Source organism: Nuphar pumila, chromosome 3 (assembly GCF_984573655.1).
Source record: "Nuphar pumila chromosome 3, dmNupPumi1.hap1.1, whole genome shotgun sequence".
In the NCBI taxonomy this organism is placed as follows: Eukaryota; Viridiplantae; Streptophyta; class Magnoliopsida; order Nymphaeales; family Nymphaeaceae; genus Nuphar; species Nuphar pumila.
This window is the reverse complement of record NC_143251.1, coordinates 144,751,033-144,778,268: the sequence shown is the minus strand read 5'-3', so window position 1 is coordinate 144,778,268 and position 27,236 is coordinate 144,751,033. Positions and strand designations below refer to the sequence as shown.

Here is a 27,236-nt window from a genome sequence, read left to right as displayed (position 1 = left end):
AAAATTATTTTAGGGAGGGTTGGATGTAAAACCCATTTAAAAAAAAAGATCGGACCTGGGTCGAGTCCAGACCCGACCCAGATCCAACTCGTGCCCAGCCCCTCGAAAAGGGTTTTTGAAGGGGCTGGCAGCCCACAGAAGGAGGGGGATCTCCGGCGACATAGGAGGCGGGCCCTGTGTGCGCCCCCTCTTTATAAAAAGGCGAGAGGGGAGGGCTTACGAGCCTCCCCCGATCCCCCGACTCTCTCTCATCTCTCGTCTCTCTCCTCTATCTCTGCTCTCTCTCCCCCTGACTCCATCCCTCGCTCTCCTCTTCGGCGAGCTTCCTTCACGGCAACCACTCCCCGGCGACCTCCCTTCTCTCCGATAGCCTCAGGTAAGTACCCTTCTCCTCTCGTTCTCCCCCCCCTCTTTTCTTCCTCTTCCCTTTTCCGTCAGGCAAGGGGCTCCGCCCCCCTTGCCTTCATCTTTTTAGCAGGCAGGGGGCTCCGCCCCTGCCCTTTTTACTTTTCCGGCAGGGGCCATGGCCCCTGTCTCTTTTTTCTGTCGAGCAAAGACTCGACAGGGGCCATTGGCTTCTGCCTCCTCTCCTGTTAAGCCACAGAGGGCCTTTGGCCCCATGCGCTCCCTCTCTCTACTCGTTTCCTTGGTAGGGGCCATCGGCCCCTGCCCCTTTCTTTTCAAAATCTGGCAGGAGCCGAAGGCTCCCGCCCCTCCTTTATTTAAAACCCAGCAAGGCCCTTGCCCCGTGTTTTTGAAGACCCAGCAGGGGCCGATGGCCCCTGCCCCTTTCTAAACTGACAGAGGCCTTTGGACCCTATCCCATTTCCTGTCGAGCAAAGCTCGACAGGGGCCATTTGGCCCCTACCTTATCTTTCGAGGGTCGCAGGTGAGCATTTGGCCCCTGCGACCCCGTCTTTCTCTCGTTATGCCTTCCGACAGGCCAACGGAAGGGGGTGAGAAGCCCCCCTTCTATTCGAGGTATAATAAGCCGAGTCTCCTCTCTACCTTTGCTCGTTTATGTGCCTTCTAAATGTCATATTTTTGCAGTTTACGCAACGGAGCCCGTTCGCACCCCGCGAACCAAACCAACGATCACCTACGCTCGTAGACGACTTCTTCCTCGCAATACCCCAAGGTAGGAGAAGTTGCACAAGGACTTAAATAATTAAATCAAGCTTAAATAATTAAAGATTGAAAGGACTTAATTACATATCTATATACATATACGTATATAAGTATGCTTTTAATTCAAGGACGCGGTTTTGCGATCCTTGTCCTTTGCTTTCGTATTTTCTGTTTCTGTTTGCCGTCGCGCTTTGCACCCAGGCATTTGCTTTCGTATTTACTACTTACTGTCTTTTAATTCAAGAACGCGGTTTCACGATCCTTGTCCTTTGCTTTCGCATTTCCTGTTTCTGTTTATCGTCGCACTTTGCGCCCAGGCTTTTGCTTTCGTATTTAATACTTACTGTCTCTTAATTCAAGGGCGCGATTTCGCGATCCTTGTCCTTTGCTTTCGCATTTCCTGTTTCTATTTGCCATCGCGCTTCACGCCCAAGCTCTTGCTTTTCACATTTTTGTCTTTCATTTTTGCTTTGCCACCGACTCAGCGTATTCGGGAGGGATACCTTTTCCACGATTTTACCCGATATGTTTTGGGAAAACCCTTGATCTGGGATAAGATCAAGTTGTTAGGTGATGGGTTCTTTTGCGAAACCCATTTACCAAAGACCAGTGTCGAGACGTGCATAGCCCACAGACACTGCATCATCGGATGCGAGATTCGAGAAAATCACATGCCATATGTAGGCAAGTTGTTGATTATTTCGAAAGATTTAGAATGTTAAGATAACTTTTTAAAAAACATTAGATCTTTGTGAAACACACTCCTGAGGCTCCTGTTGAGGACCTATATCCCTTTCCTCGTAGTGTACTCTTGAACATGCGAGGCATGCTAGTACTACGACGATTGGATGAGATGGTCATATGACCTCGATTAGTGCTTTGTGCATATTGTTGAAAACACAAAAAATGGGATCGCCTTCATAAGCAAGATGATCGTTTTGGTCTAATGGACCAGAGCATGAAGAATGAGACAATGACTAAGAAACCTCGTCGCGTTCAATTCAACCTGGCTTCGTCAAGAGAGAGGACGAAGGATACCAACTCCGATGGACAGACCATTTATGGCTTTTACGGGCAAAAGACCCGTCTTTCCCAGTCATCAGAGGTTAGGGTGGATTGGGGCTACAATAGTTAGCCTAACACTTCTGCAGAAGTTGGATGCATCCCTATCAGGCCTTGGGGACTTACTCTCTCGAGCATCGGTCGTCTCCATAGGAATAGGATTTAGTCAGACAACCGAGGTATCTTAAAATACTTAACATAATGAACACTCGGCTTGGTCTCGGCTGTTTTGACTCACGTGCCATGTATGTACCCGCATGGCCGGTTAACAAGTAATAACTAAATTGAGCATGCTCACCTTTCCGTTTGTTGTACTTAGCTTGTTTCTCCAGTTTATCTGCTTAGTTTGCTCATTACTACCTGTTGCATAAATTATTTGTGCCTAATTTAGTTCTTTCTGTTTTCGTGCTCACCTATTAGTTTTTCGCAAAACTAACCCATTTCATGGGTACAGGTGATGAATAGGTGCATCGCAGGCGATGGCGCAACTGCGAGATGACATCAGGATCCACTGTTTCTGCTCGTAGTTCTTCTTCTGAACATTTTGGTTTTTGATACGGTTTCCCTAGAGGAAATCCAAATTTTGTACAAACCTGACACTCTCTTTAAATAGAAAAAATGGTTTCCTAAGTATTATTGTTGATCGTCCATGGTAAATCTTTGTTCTCTCGCTAACGTGCCCAAAGTTGTCAAACTTGTCCTTTTTCTTTTAAAGAAATTGTTTCCGCTGATTTTAAAAATAAACTCTGTAAAGAAAAATAATTTTTCAACTATTTCAAGGAAATTATAAAGTTTGAATTTTTGGGGCATTACAATTGGAGATTAGATGTGTGTCAATCAAGTGTGTCAGCAATAACCCCAGCTTGATTAACCAACAAAAAAGTCTCTTTGAAACCCAACCACATTTTTATATTTATTTTGATAGGGAAGTGCTAAAATAAAAAAAATAGAAGAAGATGAGAGGAGACAAAGCAGTTAACATGGTTCGGCTTTAAGCCTACATCCACGGGAGAGAATGCACAAGGTCATATTATTTCTGTCACACAAATTCACTATTTACAATAGAGTATTTATAAACAGTCATGGACGATAACAACATTATCCTTGATAAGGATAATGCTGCGTAAACAATAGAGAATGCCCAATGTGATAAGCCATGAATATAGTAGGTAGCTGGCAACATATGTGGAAATGTGGCAAAGGTCGATTAAGAAAAGCTTTTATCGTGATCCTTCTAGATCACAATTCAGTTGTTGTGGAGCTCTTATCGTGATCCGACAAATCATGGTTTGGTTGTTGTGGATAGAGCCCTCATCCGATAATGATGTGATCACGCGTGATCACATCGTGATCATGTTGGCATTTTCAATACTTCCCCTCAAGTTGGGACTCAATGTTGATCAGTCGCAACTTGGCTCCAACATCTTAAAGTTTGTCACCGTTGATGACTTTAGTTAGAATAACGGCTAATTGGTCAGCACTCCTAACGTGAGGGTTGGATATGATCCTTGTTTGAATTTTCTCTCTCATGAAATGATATTCAACTTCAACATGTTTTGTTCGCTCATGAAAAACTGATTTTTTCCTAATGTGGATGGCCACTTGATTGTTGCACCTTAGTTCCATAGACCGATATTGAAAAAATCCATATCACGTAGAAGAACTTTAATCCATATAAGCTCGCAAGATGCAAAAGTCATTGCTCAGTACTCAGCTTCTGCGCTGGATCTAGCCGCAATATTTTATGTTTTACTTCTCCATGTAACCAAATTTCCTCCCATGAATGTGCAGTACCTTGATATGGACCTTTTGTTGTTTGGATATCCTGCCCAGTCGGTGTTCAAGTATCTTGCAACTTTGGTATGATCGTGCCTGTGCATGAGGATTCCTCTGCTTGGTGACAACTTGATATATCTCAGGATCTTGTGAGCGATGGCTAGGTGAAGAACCCTTGGGTCATGCATGAATTGGATGATGAAATTGACCGCATATGTGATGTCAGATCTTGTGACAATGAGGTAGATTAGGCGTCCCATGAGTCTTTGGAAGCTGCTGATGTCATGTACGAGTTCTCCCTTATTCTTACTGACCTTGTGGTTCTGGTCAATAGGCGTGTTGATGGGCTTGGCTCCATGCATGCCGGCTTCTTTGAGTAGGTCCATGCCATATTTTTTTTGACACAAAAATATTCCTTTATCTGACTGTACGACCTCTATGCCTAAGAAGTAGTGAAGCTTTTCAAGGTATTTGATTTCAAACTTTTGATGGAGATGGTTCTTTACTGCATCAATTAACCCGAGATCATCCCCTGTTATGATGACATCGTCTACGTAGATGAGGATAATGATAGTGCCTGTGGTGTTCCTTTTGTTGAACATGGAGTACTGAGATGAGATTCTTTGAAAACCAAATTGTGTGAGGGCATTATTGAGTTTGGTGAACCATGCTCAAGACGATTGCTTGAGGCAATACAGGGCTTTCTTTAATCAACATGCATGGTTTTAGTTGCCTATACTGGCATTTCCTGGTGGTAGCTTCATATATACGTCTTCTTGAAGTTCTTCGTGTAGGAAAATATTTTTAACATCAAGTTGATATAAGGGTCATCTTTGATTTGTGGCGACAGACAAGAGGATCCGAATGAAATTCATTTTGGCAACTGGAGCGAAAGTCTCGTGGTAGTTGGTCCCTTCCACTTGGGTGTACCCTTTTGCGACTAGTCTCGCCTTGTACCATTCAATAGTTCTGTTACTGCGATACTTGATCTTGAATGTCCATCGCCAACCCATCGGTCTCTTGCCCGGGAGAAGGAGAATGACTTCCCATGTCACATTCTTTTTTAGAGCTGCAAGTTTTCATCCATGGCTACTCTCCACACTTCTTAGGCATTGGCTTCCCTGAAGGTTGACGACTCTGTATTGGAGTATACATTGCATAGGTATGAGAGATATGTGTTGGAGAACCCGTCGAAGGATACATGCCTTTCAATAGGATGATTGGTAGATCTGGAGGCGAGGTAGGTATAGAAGTCTCTCAGTCTGTTGGGGCATTTGGTAGCTCTACCAGATTTTTGTGGTATGACAACGTGCTCGATGGGGCTTTTGACGGGCATCTTTGCACTTGAAGTTGTGGAGGTGTCGGTACTGGGATGCTCAAACAATGTATTGTCGGTAATCCTAGTGAGGGATACGTCTTTGACATCTATGGCGGATAGGATCGGGGCAATATCCTGCAATGTGCACTCTCTCTAGAGATCGTGGTAAAAAAAAGGATGAGTCCTTATCTTGGTAGTAGGGCTCTTCCTCAAAGAATTTGACATCTCAGGAGAAGAAGAGTCTCTTGCTCATGGGATCACCCTCCAAATTGATATGATAAAGAGGAATACAATAAATAGAAAGAAATACCAAAAAAAAATTAATAATTTGTAAACTCGAACCCTATTAACGAAGCTCATGATAAAAGAAAATTATCATTTTGGTACACAAAATCACAACAAGTAATAGTACACAATTCCCAAAATTGATATATAAAGGAGGAAAGTAGTAAAAAAAAAAGGAACACAAAAAAAAATCAATAATTTGCAAACTCGAGCCCTATTAGCGAAGCCCATAATAAAAGTGAAACTCTATTTTGGTAGATAAGACCACAACAAGCACAATACACCATTCTCAAAATTGATGCAAAAAGGAAGAAAACAATAAACAAAAAATAGCACAAAAAATTAACTAAGATTTTTCAAACTAAACCCTATTGGTGAAGCCATGTAAAAAGCAAAACTCTGTTTTGCCACAAAACAAAAACAAGCAACAATACATTGTCATCACTATGATACAAAAAGAAGAAGAAAGACAGTAAATAGAAAGGAAAAACAAAAAAACAGTCATTTTCAAACTTAAACTCTATTTGTGAAACCCCACATTGATAATGATAAAAAAAAGAACTTTTTGATTTAAAAATGAAAAATCTTTTTATTTGTTAACTCTTTATAACTAGGAAACGCTACTTCTAGTGAAAAATCACCCAAACACCAAGGGAGAAACTCTATTCACACTAAACCATTGTGGTGACACTCAATTACCCGTGAAAAAAACACAGTAATACGAAGAAGAAAGAGAATATATGTGGAGAAACATCTTGATGCCGCTTCGCCGAAACATCCTGGAGTGCTTTGCTAGAAATCCTGTAGGCAATGCAACAATTGGTGCTGCTTTCCTAGAAGTCTATCGACCAATGCCTTTTCTAGGTGCCTCTTCATCAGTGTCGACCACCTTTTGTGTTTTTCGAGTAATACATGTTTTGCATGTACATTGTACACTTTTGAGTTTCGAGAAAATAACTGATTTTCACTTACAAGAACCGGTGAAACAAAGTTTCGCTTAAAGTGATACAATGAGATGAGATTCGTTGAAATTGGCATAACTAAGCTACACATTAAAAAATCAATAACGAAACTCATTTGGCAATTTCATTCAAACTATAGAAACCGAAGGAATTGAGATTCAGGTTAGCTAACCCAAAAGCCAAACTCTGACATTCATACAAACTGATACAGCAGAGATTCACTTTAGCAAATAAAAAAAGAATCTCATTTTGCAAATCCATTTCAACCATAGAAACTAAAAAAATAAGATTCATGTTAGCAAATCAAAAGCGAATCTTTGACATTCCGGTAAACTGAAGAAACTTCTTTGCTGTCCATTGTGTTGATTAATGGTCACGGTTATGGCCACCAATTGATGATGTCATCAACACCTTTATGGTGGGCATAAACAGGGGATGGTGCAAAGAGATCAATGGACATTTGGGATGTTTGAGCGTTTTCCCACCATGATTTTGTAGAACATCTAATATCTCTCCCCCTTGTGTACTTCTTTCTCTTTATGTTTCTTTCTCACTCTCATTCTCATGTACTTGTTATAATGTTATGCAAAATCTTGAGCAAAAACAAACGCAAACCCCAAAGACAATGGGAAGAAGAAGACACAGATTTACGTGGATTGACACTCAGCATACATTCACAGGTGAAGGAGAAGTAAAATCCCACTAAAGATGTGAGTAATATAATAGTGGGATACAAGAACTCTAAAAGCCCCAAAACCCCAATATAGCTTAAGACTCTCTCACTCAAGGAAGGAGACAGCTCTCTATAAAAAAAATGCTAAAGCAAACAAATGAAACAATTACGAAAATAGGTTTAAACCCTCTGCTACCACCACAAACCATATTGAAAATTTTCATTGTGCGATTTCCTAATGAATTCTGGAATCGAGTCATGAATAGGAATGTGTGCAAAATTCAAGATGCCAACAGTTCAGGTATGTGGATGGGCAGAAACTTTTACATGACAGGAAAATGGCCAAACTATCTTCATTAAAAAAATGGCCCTGCTATCTCTTATTGTAACGTGCACATTGATTAAGAATTACTTGCCTCAGTCGGAGAAATTTCAATTTTAGAATAGAACTCAAACATGGTGATACAACATGTCGAACACTTCAGTTGATAAATATGAAAAACCATAAGCAAACTCATGGCTTTTATATTTGAGAGTGTTTGCTACATGTAATAAGAAAAAAAAATAGAATAAAAAAATACAACAAAATGGTCAGTGCCATTTCCTGTTTATTTTGTGCATCTGTAGGGAGCGAACTGTTTTTGCTCTGTTTCCAATATTTAGCAGTCCAGTTGAATCATTAACATTTTCTTTATTTTGTGCATCTGTAGGGGGACTACTAGGCATGTGCTGCAAAGGGTTTGTCTGTGGAGCCAAGTGACAATAGGCCACCAGTATAGGGCACACCACTGGCCTTAATCCAGGGATCTCCCCTAAGGAATGTAGAAACTGTGAACTTGGCTACATGGTCAGCTGTCAAGGTCTTGATTCCCTTCCACTTCACCCTGCCACTAGTGTTGGCACCAGGACCCCTGTTGTCAAACTCAGCATAGAAGAGTGTGTTTAGGCCCAAGGTACCCATCCATTCTTGCCAACCGGCGGGCTGGATAAGATCATCCAACCATGACTGCAAGTAGAATGTCCTAGAGTATGGCTTCCATGGCCTGCCAAGGAAGGTAGGGAGCTTGGACCTCACAGGGTAGTACTCGGGATCTGCAACAACGGTGCAGTTGTGGATGATGATAGCAGTGTTTTCACGCCTGTCCTTCCTTCCTTGCGCTGTGACGAGGTTCTGCTGGTTGTCCAATGGCTTCCTCACGACAATCAGGCAGTTCTGGAAGACGACCAACGAGTTGCCGAAGATGAAGTCGACGGTGCCGGAGATGGTGCAGTCCCGGTAGAACTGGCGGCTGGCATGCGCGTAGAGCGTGTCCTGGTAGCCGTCGAATTGGCAGTTGTAGAAGATGGACATGTCTGATTGCACTCGGATGGCCACTGCTTGGTGCTTCTCAGGTCCTGCGCTGTTCTCGAATCCAATGTCCCTTGCCATGAATCCATTCCCAACAGCAGCTGGAAAGAACACAAGCTACATGATCAGTTCATGATCTTGAATGTGCTTAATTAATGTACATCCAAACGGGAACTGCTTTTGGTGTACGTAGCATACACGTGCAATATATATATATATATATATAGTAAATGTCACGATTTTATTGTATTATATCCCCCAGTGATATGATCTTGAAGAAAGTTTGCTCTAAAAAATCGTCCATTTTGAAAAATATGCATCACATTTTTTTTATCACAATTTTAATGCATTAAAGAAACTTATTTGTGAAACCAATTTTCACGTATATCTATATGTTTTCGATAAAAACAAAAAATTTCGATGTCTCGAAAGCTATGAGAGTAAGCCTGCATGGGCTAATGAAGCACCATGTCTTCAATATAGGCTCCTAAACCAAGGCCAAAGATTGTGGACGGTATTAGGCCTAGCCAGGATAAGATGATGCAGTAATACACTTACCAACTGTTGCAGTCTTGAAGGTGGGGGTTCCATCAATGAAATTCTTGTTGGCGGTGATCTTGGTCTTGGTTGGTCCATCTCCTAGAAACATGACATTGGTCATGCTCCTGGTGATGGTGACCTGCTCTTCATACACACCAGCCTTGATATAGATCACAAACGGTTTAGCGCCATTCTTAGGCACATCATTGAGTGCATCAGTAATGGTTTTATACTTCCCACTCCCATCCTTGGCAACCACAACGTCAGGCACAATGTTTGCAGCAGGAACAGCCAGCAACTTGCGCCTTCCTTCCGGCACCCACGTCGGCGTCTCCTCGTCGTTTTCGCCGGTGCTCGTTGACAAGAGGCGGCGGCGGTTCAATGCGGGGATGTTGAAGGAGGTCAGGATCGTTGATATCTCGTCGACGATGGCGAGGGTGTTGCTGGTGAGCTGGCCGGCGCTGTTCAAGAGGGCCCTCATCTTCTCACCGACGTCGCCCGTGGTGTTCTCGAAGCCGTCCAGGCAGGTCTCTTGATAGGTAAGAGACGCACTGAGCCAGGTCTTGAGGTTGTCCACTATGTCATCGACCTCAGACAAGTTAATGGAACCCACATGTTCAATGGAGTTGTTGAGGTCAGCAATGGCATACTCCATGAGCTCCCCGCAGTTGTCAAGTGCTGCCTTTGTTCTGGGTTCCTTTGCTCCCTCTTGCAACAATGCAGATTTGCTGAAAGCATCTTTAATGTGATCGACGACAACCTTGAATGAGAGCTTCACAAGGTCTTTGGGGTCACTGGTGTTGGCTGCAGAAGAGAGGCTTGAGATGCATGCGTCCTTGTAGTCTGTGGGTTGGCATATAGCAGTGATGGCCTTGGAGGAGGTACTAACCACTCCAGAAGAATTCCCATCTCCAGAGCCACCAGAATTCGAGTTTCTCGACGCACCCACGGCCACGGCTACAACCATGGCCAGCAGAAGAACTGAGGCCACAGATATGACGGCAATTCTTTTCTTCTTCTGCCCATTCCCACCAGAAAGGTTGTCATACCCTGACATTTTGGTTTTCCTTTTGTGGTTTCTATTTTTTTTTTCTTTTTCAGGTATCAAGAGGGGATCGGGTCTTGAGAGTGGAAGAAAGAAAGAGAAGGAGAGAGAAAGAGAGAGGAAAGGTAGATGGTATCGAGGGGAGCTTCAAGAGCTGGTTTTCTTCTCTCTCCCTCTGTTTCTTTGGTGATGTCTTGGGGAGGGGCTGGGAATCATACTTATAGGGATGGAACATTGCTAGATATAGCCAAAAAGAGGAGGAGGTTAAGTGGTTGTGGCATGGAGAGTGAGGAGAAGGCCTAGTGTGTAGGGGAGCCATTCATATATGTGAGGAAAGAGGTTTAGAGCGGTTGGGCCTTAGGCGTGGCAGTTGGTAGGGATCATGTGGATGTGTTTTCGTGGCTATTTTTGGAAAAAAATATCCTGTCCTACGACATATATGATGCTCTAGAATTCTAGGCAATGTTATCTGTATCGGTGGGTATCCGCATGTATCAGCAGAAAATCAGGCTATTTTTAATACATGTAAAAAATATTAAAAATAATTTTTAAATATCATTTTAAAATTATTTTAATGGTTTTAACATGTGTATTGACATAATATGTTTTTTATTATTTTTGGGCCGATAGAGAAAGATTCACTTGAGTATCGGTATGGGCCGATACAACTGAATCGTTGGTCAAACGATGATTCAGGGCCGATACTAGGGATGTCAGTGTATCAGGGTGGGGGACAAGGTCTTCACCCCCGCTCCATCTCAAAATCCGGACCTCTGTCCTCACCTATTCCTGTCTCCATCCCCGTTTCATGTACTCCATCCCCGGTCCAAACTGTCCATCTCAAAATCCGGACCTCTGTCCTCACCTCTATTCCTGTCTCCATCCCCCGTCCAAACTGGGCGAGGCGGGGCCCCGTTTCCCCCCGGTCGACTGCCATTCCAAACGGATACCGATACTGACAACATTGATCCTAGCTAGGTACATGTCCAAGTCATGTATTTTGGCGGTTGGGATTAGTCGACATTGTGGGTGAAAATCTGATTCTTTGTTAATTTAAGAGAAGAAAAATGTTAGTGGAGATGAATCTGATATGGGTCAAAATGGTGGATCAATCCACACATATTTTAAGATGGACCAGGCATCATGAATATTGTTTGGTCTCTCTCTCTCTCTCTATATATACTTGATAAATTTATTCAATCCAAAGCATTGTATGCTTCCAACATTTGCATCTGGAAGGCAGTTATAGACTTGCTATTTCCCAGCCTAACGAGACTTAATCCCATTTGAAAGCACCCTATACAATCCTTCAACAATTTGAGTTTGAAAGACTCACTCGTCTGAAGAACTCCAATTCTGGCATGCACTTTGTCTTCCTTACCCTTAACAACATACCCGTCAGGTTGTTCTATAGAGATAAAGTCGCCATTTAGGAAAAGCTAAAAAGATTGCTATAAAGTTTAAAGCAATGTTCCATAAAGCTTTTACACAAATTGAATATGTAGCTAATAACTTAGACCGGTGTCTTTGTTGGGAGCAAATTTAATTTTTTATCATTGGACGTGGATGATATGCTCCTCATTAGAAATGGTTGTTAAAACCAAGTCATGATTGAGTTTTCAATTTAAGATAAAAGACATGAGAGATGTATCCTACCTGTTGAAATAAAGATTACATAAGATAAGGCATCTAGACACTACTAGAAAACATGTTAATACAGATCATAAATATAACTATAACGATGATAAATTATCATCGTCAATAATAAATTAATCCTAACAATATACAATGTTGTAGTAAAAATATCTATACCCAATTACATAACATCATCAATCTTATCTTGTCAATAATATGAATAGGAAGACACAAAAGATGGTCAGGACTAGATATTGCTGTTGATATTATTGTTGATTTTAATATACAACGATAATTAATAGTTGCCTATTATCTTTTATTTTTTTCATAGTATAGACAATAATAATTATCATCATATATATTATTATTTATGACGTAAATATACGATGATGATATCATCAAATTTAAAGATATACATGGCGATATTTATCATCGTTTATAGGTTACTTATTGACGATATTATGTCAACAGTTATAATCCATTGTCAACGATAATTATCATCAATTTTTGTGTTATTTTTGACAAATAACAATGATGATAATATCGCCAACCTTAAATATATCACTGGCGATATTTATAGTCGTCAATATGTTGATTATTTATGTATTAGTTTAATATAAAATCAATAATAATTATCGTCATACTTGAATATATCTCCCACGATATTTATCATCACCAATATTTTGATTATTTGTGCTAGTTTAATCTAAAACCAATGATAATTATCGTCATCACTATTATATCTCCAACAATAATTATCATCGTCAAAATGTTGATTATTTGTGTACTAGTTTGATCTAAAAGCAATGCCAATTATTGTCAGACTTAAGTATATCTCCGACGATATCTATCATCATAGATTACTTGTGTACTAGTTTAAGCTAAAAGTGACGATAATTATCATTATAAATATGTTGATTATTTGTGTACTAGTTTAATATAAAATCAATGATAATTATCATCGTCAATATATTGATTATTTGTATACTAGTTTAATATAAAACATACAATAATTATCGTCATCAATATATGTACTAGTTTAATCTTATATAGATGATAATTATTGTTGTTAATATTATATCTCCAACAATATTTATTGTCATAAACATGTTGATTATTTATGTATAATTTAATCTAAAATCGATGATAATTTTTAATCTAAAATCGACAATTACCATTGAAATGTGTATTGCTTTAATCTTATATTGACAATAATTATCATTCTCAATATTATATATCTGACAATATTTATTAACATAAATATACTGATTATTTATGTATAGTTTAATATAAAATTAATGATAAATATATGATTAGTTTAACCTAGAACTGACAATAATCATTATCGTACTTAAATATGTCTTCGATGATAGTTATCATAGTTAATATATATGCACATTATTTGTGTACTAGTTTAAATTTAAAAGTGATGATATAAGCTAAAAACATTTTTCTCCCTCCCGCAAAAACATTTTTTTCCCTCCCACCTGGTTTTTTGTTTGGTAAATCCCCCAAAAGGAGCCGGATCCCTAACCGCAACCCCTCCTCCTCCCACTTTGGCCCTTGCGCCTCAACGTCAGCCACCTCTAGCCTTTGCATCTAGGATTTCGGTGATCTCCGCCGCATCTTCGAGAAGTTCGACACAATGGCAAGGGACGAATATCTACTGACGAGCTCGAGTAGATGCTCTGGTGCCTTGGGTTCTCCAGATCGAGAGAGGAGGTGGAGGCGATGATAAGGAAGGCCGACACTGACAGCGATGGCTTTATCAGCCTGGACGAGTTTCTCCACGTGAACACGTAGGAGACATACTCTTTTAAATACTTCAATAAGCATTAGGCAGTTAAGGAGTTTATTTTTATAAATATTTCATGCTATTACTCTTTTAAAACATAATTAGAGTGTTTACATGTCACCACCGAATAAAACCTTTTTCCTTTACATTTTGAAATATTGTAATCATGTATGTTTTATTCTTAGAAAATCAAATATACATATGTCATTGTTTATTTATCCTCTGGGGAAGCTTGGTAGACCTGTCTGCCAATTGCAAGATAGTCGTGGTGGGGTTTTAATCCCATATCCCAAAAATATCATAAAGGGAACCCAGCAATATGTTCATACTAGCCCAAGATCGAGCAAAACATGCTCGATGGTCATGTTTTTGATGACACAAGAGATGATCGATGCTCCTGGATTCTTAAGTTTAGGTGAGGCTTGGTGTTGAAACACCAAGCTTACCTACTCAGTCAGGAAGATCTTCTTAGGCAACGATCTTGATTTTCTCTTCTGCGTGCAAAGTTCTTTAAGGAACTTTGCATATATAGCCACCTGTTGGATGACGTCGAGCAGGGAGATGTTTATGTGAACATGCTTGAATATCTCAAGCATTTCTTACATCTTTACCTCTTGCTTACCGAACGACTTCGGTCTCTCTAATGCCTCAGGAAATGAGGCCTTTGGTATATATGATCTGAAAGGTTCAGATGGAGGAGCCCACCCACTTTCTTAGGATGTCTCAATAGGGACTGACTACTCAACAATCTGTCTCTCTCTTTCTTCTACAGTTTCTCTGGTTCTATAGAATTTCTTCTCACTTCTGAGGGTAGTAATAGCCTGGACCTGCTCGTGATGTGAGTCAGTCATGTGCAGGTTAGAATGCATGGGTTCCTTGCCCCTCGGGTTGATGACAGGTTGACTAAGAAGGCTCTCTTTGTGACGTCTGCTCAAGGCCTCAACCAACTGTCCCATCTGAGACTTTAATTTTGCAATTGATTAAGTATGAGAGTTGAAGTTGGCCTTTATCTCAGAAAAGGCCTCAAGGAGTTTCTCCTGAAAGGATTGACTCGATATGAGTTCTTAAGCAGAGGGCAAGCTAAGCTGGGATGGGGCCTGTGGAAATGTGGGTCTTGGATAACCTTGTTGGAAGTTACTTGGTCTGACCTGTGTCTGGGAAAGAATAGAGGATGGGTCATGTGGATTTCTTCACGCAAAGTTAGGGTGATTTCACCAGCCCAGATTATAGGTTGGTGCATATGGATCATGCATCAGTCTTGCAAAACCTTGGGCAACATTCACTTGCTTCTGAACGAATTCAGAATAGAATGGTATTGTCGGATAGTTAGAAACATAGTGTGCAGGGCTAGCGCATAGCTCACACACTTTACTTACTTAATTTATTGAAGTTGGGTTGACAAGCAGTTGATCCACTTTTCTAGTCAACTCATCCACTTTGATTTACAATTTTTGGTTGGACCCAACTTCAAAAATCCCTTCATTTTTAGGACCACTAGAAGTAGATGTGGTCCTATCAAATATCGAGGACAAGGCATGGTGCATAGAGTTTTCACTCAATGTTTTGAATAGGGCCCATGCCTCATCCTTGCTCTTGAGGATAAATGTGCCTCCACACAAAGAATCAATCATTTGATAGTTTTTCTCAGTAAAACTGTTATAAAAATATTGTATTAGTTGCCAACGGGGCACCTAATGGTGGGGGCATTTTCTGAGTAGGTCTTTCAACCTATCTCAGGTCTCGTGAAACTGTTCTTCTTTAATTTGTGAAAAATTGGTTATGGCCTTAAAAAATTGATTTGTCTTACTAATTGAAAAATACTTCTTCAAAAATTCTTTCTGCATTTGTTCTCAGTTGGCAATCTGAACTGTATGTAAAGACTTTAGCAAGTCCTTGGCTTTGTCCTTGAGAAAAAATGAAAACAATGTCAACCTTAATGCATCATCTTCGAAATTATTGATCCGCACCGTAAAACAGATCTCGAGGAACTCATCGAGATGACGATAGGGGTCCCCATTGCTAAGGCCGTAGAAGGAAGGTATTATTTGTATGACACGAGCCTTAATATCAAATTAATTCACTTCTACATCAGGTCTCGTGATGCATAAGGCAAAAGTATATTAATTGAGAATGAAATACTCTCTCAAGGGACGGGTAAGTTGTTGATTCTCAACCATGGGACCGGATCTGCGGGCTCTCCTAATGAGGAACTCAAGGTCCTCTATAGGTAAAATAAGTTCGGGGTCAAGCGAGATTCACCCTTGCATACACCTTGGGTAGAGACTAGTGTAGCAACCGTCCTAGGGATTGGTTTTCTACCTACCTAGCGTGCAATCACGATCAAGCCACACTACGAAAGCAAACACAAATAAGAACTGAAAGCAAGAAATTACCAACCACACATTTGCACCCAAGCAATTATTTTGCAGGAATCAAACTATGTGCAAGGTATCAATCATGCACAGTCACCTATGAAAGGGTAACCTACTTGGTGGGCCTGACAAGAAAAGTAAACTTGGCTCTAGGGATAGCAAGCAACGTGGTTTTACAAATCTTAATTACAAAAGCAAACTAATAATCCTAATTAATAAGAAGGAAACATAAACTAGCAATCCTAAATAATTTGCAAAAAGAAAACTAACAATCCTAAATAAAACGTGAACAACCAAGAGGCAATAAAGTGAATATTCGTTTGTCAATCATCGTTTCTCGACAATGGTGCCAAAAAATTTGGTGTAAGTTTTATAAAATAGATTTTTAAAGATATTTTTTTGATAAAACGGTTTGTGAAAGCTAGACAACAAATAATAAAAACCGGTTCACACTGGGGTGAGATCCGGGTCGAACTCAAGAAACAAAATAAACAACTTTGTATTCCACATAATTGTAGTTTTTATTGCCTTAAAATAAAAATAATTAACTAATTGAAATGAATTACCCTTTTGCAGAGGGTTCAAAAATAATAAACATGCCTTATTACAAACCAACTTAAATTAAATAACCTTAAAACTAAAAGAAAAGAAAAGGATTTTCTTGTTGCTTATGCTCTAGTCCTTTGCAATGCCACTGCTACAGATGAATCCAAGGGCTATTAGTATTTGATGTTTAAATGTCTTGCATTCATTGCTTTACATTTCTGAGGGCTCTCTAAGGGACCTTCAGGGGCCTTTTTAGGGACCTCTGAAGGCTCTTTTAAGGACTCAAAGGGCCTTTCTAAGTGCTTTTTTCACCTGCAAATGCTTCCCTGCAAAACACAAAACAAGCAAATAACTATTCCTAAAACGAAGGTTAGTTATATTAAACACATGAAATAAGATTCAAAACTACTCTAACAAACTTATAACAAACTAAAAAAAAATATTGTAACAAACTATTTAACAACTAACTTACTACTTGAAACAAACTTGAACAAATTAACTAACTACAAATCAATAAAAGAAACGTTGAATCTAAACTAACTAGAGTTTTACATTAACTAATTAAAAACATGAAACATACAGAAATCTAATCCCACTAATTACTTAATTAAACTAATTTTAACAAGTAACCTAATTCTGAAAAAGAAAATGTCAACTAAACTATGCGCTATTTAAAAGATTAAAAGTTCTTAAATTACTCTATTTATGAAGCATGACAAAAATATCAAACAATGTACTACTTAACATGTACAAAAATTAAAATAAATGATTAAGGAAACTGCAACAAACAATTGAATTTAAGCAGACATGTGCACCAATTAGCGTCAATCGCGCTGGATTGCATGATTGGCATTAATCTTTGGAATCACACAGAACAAGAATCCCATATTTCATGCATGATCAGTTCATGTCCTAACAGAGAAAATTATTTCATATTGAGTATAAAACATGAAAAAAAATAATAGCGGTGATTAACTCGACTCTGTTCAACACTTGCATGAACTAGATACACACATACAACATGATTCGAGAATACACCAGTTATGCTCGTGCTGTGATTCACATTTTTATACGTGATCTGATGAAATTCCAGCAGAAAACAAAATATGGTTTTCTTAAAGCGATATATTCATTGGTTTCTATAGATTCAAAGCAATCGAACGTGATTTGATGATCGTATTTATCAAAGAAAGATCAATATATACAACACACTCACACATGTTTGTTTGAAGTCCCAAAAGAAAATAGATAGTTGCAGCGTACTCTAAAAAAACAATATATATTAACTAAACTAAATCAAAACACATGAAACTATTTTATGATTCAACACATGCCTAATCTACTATGAAAAAAATGCAAATCACGAATCAACTATTCTAGATGAAGCAAGATTGCTGAAAATAAAATACTATGTATGTAATGCTAAAGTTTTTTTATGCATGTAATAAATGAAATCTAATTTACATGCAAAACAAATAAAGAGACGGGGGAGGAAGAAGCAAACCTCGCAATTTGCCTTCGACGGAAGGGTTGAGAAGAAGAAGATATCTTTCTCCGGGTTGCGCGTGCCTCCGACAATGAGAACAAGAAGAAGTCGCCGACGACGAGGGCAAGAAGTAAGAAAGAAAAGAAGAAGAAGGAAGAAAACCAGCCAAGATTGAAAAAGAGAGAGAGAGAGAGAGAGAGAGAGAGAGAGAGAGAGAGAGAGAGAGAGAGAGAGAGAGAGAGAGGCTGGGCATGAATTTCTAGAGGAAGATGCCCCCTCTGTCTTGACAAATACTATTTATAATTCTAAATCTAGGTTAAAATGTGATTTTCTAAAAACTCCTACTAATTTTTGAAAAATTCTAAAAACTACTCTACTAAAAACGTGTTTCCAAAAACAACCAATCCTAAACTAATTAGAATACTAATCAAAGACTTCTAAACTAATTGAAACACTTTAAAACACATGGAAGACTCTAAAATGTGCATTTTCTTTTTTTTGAATTTAATGCACTTTATCGAAAAATGATGACAAGAATGGGTTTTTAATTCATTTTTTCGACAGATCATGCATAAAAATATGTATTTAAAATGCAGAAATTATGCATGATCATCATGCTACATGCATATCTAATTAAATGATAAATCACACGTAATTGCAACAAAACAACCTAGATAAGTATTTTTACAAGTTTAGTTAAGAGATCCTACCCTTGTAGAGAGAAACAATAATGTACTATGCAAGCTTAGAAATGGTTTAAGAGTCTTCTTGAGCATGGTTTGTAAAACTTAAGGATGCACTAAGAGAAGCTTTGCCAAACACTCCATGTTTACTAGAATTGAGATTTCATGAATTGTGATCGTCCTTGTCTACGTTTGATGTTATAATCATTGTTGGTGACAATTCTACTCTTATCAAAGAACTGAAATCTTACCTCATTCATAAGTTCAAAATCAAGGACCTTGACAAACTTGGATACTTGGCAGATTAATCGTTCATTTTTAAAAGGGACTAAACCGAATCATAAAGTTGAAAAGAGAACCCGTGAAAGATGTTACCAGCTTCCCAACACTCATAGGAGACCTCATATATCTCATTGTTAGTGAACCGAACCTCACCTACACTGTAAACTTGATTAGCCCATTCGTGCATAGTCCTAAGATACCACACTTAGAAGTTGCCCATAGAATTCTAATTAAGGTGCTTGAAATCATTGCCAGTAAAAGGCATCCTTATGAGCAGAAATAGACACACGGAGATCATGGGTCATATGGATTTTGATTGGGCAAGAGACTTTGAACGATACAAGATCTGCAACCGGCTACTACCCTCTTGTAGTTGAGAATTTAGTGATATGGAAAAGTAAGAAGCAAAGTGTGGTAGCCAGATCAAGTGCAGAAGAACGGATGACCCCCTTCAGCGGATGGGGTTTCGACTGGTTAATTGGTACTGTTTTTTTGAGTGTGCTGCGGAATCCAATGAACACCTTTTTATTGGGTGCATATGGTTTAGGAAGTTAGCACAATTTTCTCTTTCAATTGTCAACAAAAAAGGTCAGATAAAGAGGATTATGAGTGAATGAGTTGGGTTTTGATCTCATGGAAACTGATATGGTTATACAACCACTAGATTGTTTTTTAGAGTGCAACTCCAAAAGCTATTACAGGTAAGAATCACGCCAGAGTGGAGAGAATGAAAGATGCTGAAGCAAGCAAAAAATGAGAGCAGCATCATGCTTTCGAATGTGTTGTTTCATCCTACCCATGGTTTAACGGTTCTAAGAGGAACTTCAAATGGCAGCTCACCATTTGAATTCAGCTGTCCTAAGCGCCGATTTGTAAACAATGTATGCATATGTTGCAATATCTATCTATCTATCTATCTATAATGAGTACGTTTTCCTTCTCAAAAAACGGTACAGCATTACATAAAAAATGTGCAATGTGATTGCACCTTATCCTGCCTTCACATGCAGCCATGTTTGACCATCCATAACGCGGTATTAAGAAGTCTTATCATGTACTTACAGCTACATCCAAACTGTGGAGTCAACAATGTATCACATGGAAATCTCTTACTCCTGTCTTCTTTCTTCATGAAACAACACGTCAATTCCTAATGCACACGCTTTACTGACCCCATCGCAAACTAAGTTCTGAAAGAAAGAAAGAAACAAGTTGAGACTGACTTAACTTGCAGCTGTCCTGTTATCCTTCAGTTAGTTGCCAAGTCTGCTGGCGTTCTTTGTCCTCTCCTTGAGCATGAAGAAATTTAAAAAATAATAGGGCCCAAGGTTTCTGTTCGTAAGGCCAAATGACCCAAAGGAGGTTACAAGTCAATATAAGTCTTATAATTTACATATAATTAAGCGCCTAATGTATATGATGAGTTTATGTCACTTCAGATTTTAAATATTTAAAATAAGCACCCAATCTTCTAAAAATTACTCAAAGTTGTTTCCTTTTTTTACCTCTAGCTAATTCTTTAAAATGACGATGTTAACTTGTTTTTCAATAATTTATGGAATGCTACTTTGGGGGCCCTCTACTTATTGCAGGTATAATTAGGCTGCAATTTGATATGCCAAAGAAAAGAAGTGTCTGTTTATCAAAGTAACATTTGGTAAGTAATGACACCATTACCTACAACCGCCTCTGCATCTCTATGGTGTAATTTGTTTTGATCCAATTTAACCTCATGGATGGATCCAACATGTTCAAAACAGTATGGGAGGGCTTTTGAATTAGGTTTTTTCGACAAAAAAACAAGAATTTATGACCTGGGACAGTATCACACATTGCAGGCCATTGTGTTTTGAAGTCTAATAAAAAACCTGCCTAATCGGATGATTTAAGAGCCGATTCCCATTAAGAAAAATATATAAATCACATCTGTAAGGTTACTTTCATAAAAAAAAAAAACTAGAAACAGAAAAAAAAGAGGCATTTGTACCCCTGTGATCCCACCTACTTGGCTGCGCCTCAACTCCTGCTTTCTTGAGGGGTACAGCAGGTGTATCGGCTCCGCAGTCGCCCTTGGATCCAGTCTCTAAGGATACAGGATCTCAAACTCTGGTGAGCAACAAGCAACAAGCAACAAGCAAAGGGATTTAACAAAAGTTAATTACCCACTTTTTATGAGTGGTGAAATTATCTTGCAACGCACCACCGAGCAGAGATTTTTTTGATGCATTTGATAGCACTCATGGAACCTAGTTAGATATGAAGACAAAATATCCATGCTGATATTTTTCAGCACTATCAAATGTGTAAATAAGCACCTTTAGAGAGAGAAGGCAACTTAAGCGATCATACTGTCAATTTCTTAAAAGATTATGTTCCTATCTAAAATATTTGGAAACTAAGGTGGTTAACCCTAGATTTGGCATATGGTGTAAACTTTTTCTCAAAAAGATCAAATAGAGAGACCTCAAGTCTATATCTTGGGGTGTCAACCTAAGGGTGTCAACGGGCCTGGTTTACGTGGACTCCGGGTATGGTAATAAATAACAAGATCACCCGATTAAGATTTGGGTTTGGAATTGAAGGTCCGATCGATTAATATATGGATCCAGGTATATTTTCTGAAATTTTATACCAAACTTGAGCCAGACATGAGTTCCGATTAAGATCCACAAATTTTTAATATAAAAATGATAAAAAATAGTAATTTACCAAATATGACCTGGGTCTGGTTCATGTAGTTCTTATGGGGTTCCGGTATGGTTTCTCTTATGAGTCCCATTAAACCCGATATCATACGCAAGATCAAAACCGACCCGTTAACACCCTTACCTTCATGTGTTTTGACTTTTAAAACGAGAGAGAGAGAGAGAGAGAGAGAGAGAGAGAGAGAGAGAGAGAGAGAGAGAGACGCCGCAGTTCGAGTTGACTCCGTAACTCGTTTGATTTATACACGCAAGGACACAAACTTCAGGTTGTAACGGCACAGTCAAACCGCCCAACAACTTCGACCATACCAAACAATGCCGAACTAACATTTTGAAAATGACCAAGTTGCCCTCTTAGTAACCTTCAAGTCTTCAACCTATGCAGCGCTTGTCTATAACCAAAAACTTAACTTTCATTAAAAAAAAAATACTATTTCAAAAATTTTCTGATTTATTACACAAAAAAGAACTATATATAATCGAAGACCTGATCGCACTGGCTTATCCTGTCATACTTACGATTGTCATCTCATACGTGTAAAAACTTGTAATTTCTCGTGTTAATTCGATAGTGTTGCAAACTCGTGATTATGATCTGAAATCTCAAAGCACTTGAAAAATTCCAACTTCCACAGGACATTAGAGACGTGTCCGATCCAACGGCTCACATCTAGAGTCGTGGAAGGTGCAGCTCCACCATGCCCAACTAGTCATAACTCTAATTATCTCCTTTTGGATAAGTCTACGGACATAAACGTCATCTTGATATTAGATATGGAGGGATGGATCTCACACCGTCGGTGCAGTATGATGAGGGGCTGAGCTTTCATCACAATTCTTCCTACCCAAGTTGTGCCTAACAGTGTCGTTTGACCACAAAGCAAGAAAAAAATCAAATGGGTTCCACTCATCCCCTATGTCATCTTTATCTTCGTACCAGTCCTTCGGATTTCATTGATGCGAGTTGTTTTGCTCTACAGACGTGATCTACATCACTTATTTAATGAAGATCAACATTTAAATTGCTGAAATCTGACTTTTGTGCAGATTTTTTTTTTGGTGCTTCAAAAATCAACGGTTGACAAAACACAAAATTTAGTGATTTAAAAAAATCATATTTTCTGGTTGAAAAAATACGATCCAAGGGTCGTGATGTATCCATCTATAGGGTTAGATTTGATCAGAACATCTTGTATCATAAGATTTAAGAGTATGAAGATGGGGGTATGACATAGGAGATGAGTGGAACTCATGAAGCCGAAATAAATCGTTACCAATATCATCGAGTCAAAAGTGTTGGCCAAGAGGCAGTTTTTGTTCAAAGAAAAATTCGGCTATTACTTGCAGCATTTTCAAAGCATTTAAGTTTTTATAAACAGTTAGTTACTTGGTTACATCAGACTTTGTAGGTCATATCCCACGTTTCATGGCGTCTAGATTTTACTGAAAACCAGAGGTGGGACTAGACCGAGTAGGCTTATGGGTCCTGAACCACTTGGTTTGAGGCCGGACTAGAGCGGTGTCTATGCTACCTGACTAACTCAGCCAGACTATCCAACACAGACTTTTTTCTTGAAAGGCAAGCTGGGGTTAGGCAGACCCAACCAGTTATTATTCAACGTACCACTGGGTTTTGAACCTGCAATGTCATACCACAAGGAGACGAGAACTGACAGCTCCTACCACTACAAGAAAATCATGGATTAGCGACGGCTTATATCCATCGTTAATCCATCGCTAAGCCGTCGCTAAACAGTTTAGCTACGGATTAGCGATGGATAGAGGCCATCGCGAATTTTTGCTCGCTAATTAGCGAAAAAACTTATTTGTCGTTAATTCCGTCGCTAATTTGCGATAGATTAGCGACGGACATTATCCGTCGCTAATCCGTCGCTAAATTTAAAAAAATAAAATAAAAAAAATGATCCCTGTCGGGCGGTATTCCGGCAGCAATAAGCCGGACTTATACCGCACCCGACAGGCATCGTCGTCCTCTGTGAACCAGCGTCGTCGTCCTCCGTGAACCGGAGGACGACGCCGCCGAAGGCAGACCTTGCGTGGCACCGCCTTCGAGGGCAAGGGCTCGCACCCCTTGATCATCAGCCGCTGCACAAAGATGTCGTCCGCCGGGCACGTCCCCCCGATGTCGTACGACATGTACTGCTTCAGCTCCTCCTGGAACCGTCGGCAGGCGTGACCCACCGGTGGGTAGATCTCCTCGGAGCCGAAGGTGGGCGAGAAACCCAGCGGCAGCTTGTGCGGACCCACCACGTTCCTCACCTCGTCGGGGACATCGGGGCCCCAACCAGCCAGGTGATCTGTCTTGGCACCATCATATTGTTCAAGGACCACGGGGTCGTTCTGGCCGCTATTGCTCCCCCGTTCCGGCAGCGACTCCTTCAGCCGAGCCAGCTCCGTGAGCAGGTTCTCGAGGAGGGTGTTGGAGGAGTGAAGCTGGTTCTGCACCTCGGAGAGATGGGCCTCGGTCGTGACGAGGCGATTTTGCGTGGTGTTGAGCTCATGGAGAAGCTCGTGGGCGTCAAGCACGATTTCCTTCCCTTTCCTGCTTTTCAACACCGCGGCCTGCTTCGTTGAATGCAACACGCCGATGAGTCCGCCCTCGTTCACTTCACAAAAAGGAAAGCGATCTGTTGAATAATAATAATAAAGAAAGAGATCGAGTGCGATCGATTTAAATCGAGTGTGATCGATTTAAATTTCGAAAGGGAGAGAGGGAAAATTTCGCGCTCGGTTTAAATCGAAAATTAGCGAGGGATTTAGCGACGGAATTTTTCCGTCGCTAATCCGTCGCTAATTAGCGACGGATTAGCGACGGAAAAATTCCGTCGCTAAATCCCTCGCTAAAATGTTTTTTCGGTATTGAGAATTAGCGACGAAACAATTGTTGTCGTTAATCCGTCGCTAATTAGCGACGGATTAGCTAGAGAAAACTTTCATCGCTAATCCGTCGCTACTTAGCGACGGATTCATGAAGAAAGTTTTCTCTAGCTAATCCGTCGCTAATTTGCGACGGAAAAAATCCGTCGCAAATTTCCGTCGCTAATTAACATTTTTCTTGTAGTGTACCAACCACGCTCAGCCCCGGCTTGGTATCCACCACAGAGAATTACCTGATAGTTGCATCCCAAAGAGAGTTCTCATAATGCATCAAAGCAGAGCGTAGCTAGGATTCATGTGAGGGGGGGGGGGGGGGCAAACAGGGGTGTAGCAAAAAAAAATATATTTGTGTGATAGTAGGGGGTTCGGGGGCAGCGCCCCCAAAAATTTTTTTTTTAGATAAAATAAAAAATGGCTACAATTATTAATAAAAATCTATTTCATATGGACAAATCAAACTATTTGCTGCAGTCAGGGCTGGGCTAGGACTGGGATGGGCTACAAAAATGGATAAAAATCTATTTCATATGGAATCAGGGCTGGCTAGGACTGAGCTTTAATTTTTTTTTTTTTTAAACTGTTTCGGGAGGTAGGACTGGGCTACAGCCCAGTCCTGCCCCCCCCTAGCTACGTCCCTGCATCAAAGCAACAATTCTATAGGATCTAATACAATTGTCCCTAAGAGCAGATTCACGGGTTCTAGTATACCTGGATCGGACTCAGTTCCCATTTGAACCGTGATAACGTGAAGGAACTTAAACTGCAGTTTCTTGATTTGTTGCCTTAACATAACCACATTCAATGCTAACCCAAAAAATGAACATCCTAGATCTTATTAACTGAGTTTTACAATATATATTTTGAATCACCTGAAAAAACCTGATTTCGGCGATCCAAAAGCCGGTTTTCACTAAACAAAACCTATAGTTCATATCTACTATGTTAAATGTGAAAAAATACTTAAAGGGGGCCTAACCAGACCTAACAAAAAAGGGTGCCTAAGGAACACATTACTTATATATATATATATATGGTCAAACAGTCCAAACTAGATTTCAAAGGTGTTTTTTGGCAAATATGATTATATAGCTGTGATCTTAACGGTAAAACGACCTAAGAATCAGCTTTGATAGTTAATTTTTTTGATGTGTAGGTAGGATTTTATAATATGCTAAAAATAAATGATTTGAAAACTTTGAAGTCTTCTAGATCATAAAAATCAAATTTAAGCATAAAAAAAAGTTGGCAATAAGAGTCAAATCTTAGGTTTTTTTATCATGAAGATCGCATCCATGTGTTCAGATTTGCTATGCAAAAAAATGGTTTGTACCTTCCTTTGGTTGGATGGCCCCCTTTCCTTTAAAATTTTCTTCTTGTCTAGTAGCCAAGTTGGGCTTACCTAGACAGTTAGGGCTGGTATATGAGCGGAATGAATCAAACACAACACGTTTGGTTCATGCGAGCTAATAGGTGTTTTATTTTTTATATTTGCACAGAGAAATCGCCCTCGCCATGTTGGCTTTGCCTATTGTACTTACTATCACTATCCTGGCAGCATAAAACTCAGTGGGCTTACCCCTTTTTATGCTGATAGGAAAGTGATCATAAGTACAACAGGTAGAGCTAGCACGACTAGGTCTCTGACCTTAAAGAGTTTCTGCATGTAAATATCAAAAGAAAAATGGCAGCCAGCTCTTTGTAGTTCCTCTTCAAACACTCACTTGATGAGTTCAAACAATTCAAACTGAGTCGAGCCACGAGCAGCGATTAGCTCTATTCATTTCTGAGCCAGTCCAGCTTTAGGTAAACCCCATTTAGATTCTAAGCATTGCCTATCATTCCAAAAAAGAGCCATGTTTTTCCCAACAAAATTTCAGGACCAAAACTTGAATGAAATGATCAAATAGGGAACTGATTTGGATTCACTTCCCCAGAGCCATATATAGTGACAAAAATTAAAAACCGAAAAATATCGGCAGCCAAAAACTCATGAGAAACTGTTTTTTTTTAAATCTTGCATTTTCAGCAAAATCTTGGCAATAAAAATTAAAATAAAATTTTTTATAAGAAAATATAATACAAAATATTAAAAATAAAAGCAAAACAATTTTTCACAATAAATAGCGGATAAAAACATAAATATCGTGTTTAAAATGCGATATTTATGTTTTGAAAGAAAAACTCGCGACAAATTGAAAATGTGAGAAATTACCATTTTTAACTTTCAGCTCGTGATATTTTTACGGGATTTTCGTAAATCTCGCGAGATTTGTCACTACGCCCATAGCATAATAAAATAGGCAAAGCACACCTTTTCAATCCAAAGGCTAAAGACATCATTTTATATGGATCGTACACGAAAATCTAAGTCAAAGGATGGCTCCTGATATGATTTTTTTTTCAGAAAACATTGAGATTCTTTTTTCCTGGAATATCAGGCAAAAGATGGATCTGCAATTTGGTGGTTTATCTTTCTCTGCCTTATCATGTCCCACCACAGCAATTGTTTGGCTTGTTTTTTTTTCCAAGAATACTACAAGACTTACGTAGAGGAGTAAAAACTCCAACCAGTTGAATTGGAATAACAAGATTAAGACGCCTTTAAGTGCAATAATCGAAGAGAGAGAGAGAGAGAGAGAGAGAGAGAGAGAGAGAGAGAGAGAGAGAGAGAGAGAGAGAGAGATCACGCGGTTTTTG

At 39.5% G+C, this 27,236-nt stretch overlaps 1 pseudogene; it reads right to left on the bottom strand.

The window, feature by feature from the left end:
• Positions 1 to 7,922: 7,922 nt before the first annotated feature.
• LOC149844254 (putative pectinesterase/pectinesterase inhibitor 21 pseudogene) lies at positions 7,923 to 10,149 on the bottom strand (annotated as a pseudogene).
• Between the last annotated feature and the right edge of the window lie 17,087 nt (positions 10,150 to 27,236).